This window comes from Nestor notabilis, unplaced genomic scaffold (genome assembly GCF_000696875.1).
Source record: "Nestor notabilis isolate BGI_N333 unplaced genomic scaffold, ASM69687v1 scaffold8689, whole genome shotgun sequence".
NCBI lineage: Eukaryota > Metazoa > Chordata > Aves > Psittaciformes > Psittacidae > Nestor > Nestor notabilis.
In genome coordinates this window covers 1-1,633 of record NW_009943206.1, presented here as the reverse complement: position 1 = coordinate 1,633, position 1,633 = coordinate 1, and positions in this window count along the sequence as shown.

Genomic DNA, 1,633 nt, shown 5'->3' with positions numbered 1-1,633 from the left:
GAAAGAGACACCAAAGATATCAGATCTCCAAATAATCATACAAACATAGAACAGTTCGGGTTGGAAGGGACCTTCAAAGGTCATCTAGTCCAACCCCCCTGCAATGGGGTTGCCCAGATGAGGTTGCCCAGAAACACACTCAGCCTGGCGTTTAATGTCTCCAGGGATGGGGCATCTACCACCTCCTTGGGCAACCTGTGCCAGTAGTGTTTTACCACCCTCACTGTAAAAAAATTTCTTCCTCACGTGCAGCCTGAATCTCCCCTCTTTTAGTTTAAAAACAGTACATCTCGTCCTGTTTCAACATGCCCTGCTAAAAAGTCTCTCCCATCTTTCTTACAGGCCCCTCCTAAGGTCTCCCTGGAGTCTTCTTTTCTCCAGGCTGAACACCACCAACTCACTCATCCTTTCCTCACAAGAGAGGTGTTCCATTCCTCTGATCATTTTTATGGCCTTCCTCTGGACCCTCTCTAACAGGTCTGTATCTTTCCTGCACTGAGGACTCCATAGCTGGATGCAGTACTCCAGGTAGGGTCTCGCCAGAGCAGAGTAGAGGTGCAGAATCACCTCCCTCGACCTGCTGGGCATGCTCCTTTGGATGTGGCCCACGATACGACTGACCTTCTGGGCTGCGAGCACACAATGGAGATACTTGAACAGCAAAAAAATAACACAAAACTGAAATTATTCAATCCCTATCTCCCACAGGCATCTAACTGTGACAGAAGCAGGAAATGTAGCAGAGAGGAGGGAAACTTAACATGTGGTTGAGAAGAAACCCTCCATCACCTGACACAGAGCTACTGGAAACTCCTTTCCTGAAGTCTAATTTTTCCCTGACCATATACGAAGCAGAAGTAGATGACAGGCATGCAACTTCCACTCGTGGCGCTGGGTGTTTAACATGGTATGGGAACAGTTGGTTCCCTACAAATGCCTTCGCATCTCAGCATATAGTGCCACTGGCTACCAAAAAACCCACTTAGGAAAGCCAAAATTCTTTTCTCAGTCCTAAATAATAATATGTTAAGATAGTCAGATACATAAATATTTGAAATACACAAAGAAAAGCAAACCCAAGGAACACTGTGTGCATTTTTCTGGGCTGTCTGGGTCTACTGTCCCAGGAAAATGCATCGATCCAGCACCAAAGAGAGCAGGACAAACAACTATTTCAACAGTATCCTTTTATAGAATTCTTTGTAAGCTGGGAAAACGCTGCTTTCTTTTAAGCAAATAGCAAAAAGTCACTGTTAATAATCTAACAGCAATCCCACCCTGTTTTGTTAAACAATATGCAATTTTGCTGCAATCCTGTTGAGACTTCTTACGCGAGAACCAGCTAATGATGTAGTAACTGGCTGAAAACAGTGTTGCTGAGTAGACAGGGGATGTAATCGGTGCCAGAAACGGATACTACTCTGCCAGAAGAGCACGGCAGTCCCTTGACCTGAGTACCACCTGAGTACCTCCAGCACCGACTGAAGCCAGGGGGAAACTCCCATTGCCACTAGGTTACTTATGACATGGGGTGATACTAATTATTCCTGCACACACATTTTACACACTGCCGCTACCACCGCAGGAACGGGGAAAATACGTCCGGGGTTATAACTATTCTCGCAGCTCCTGC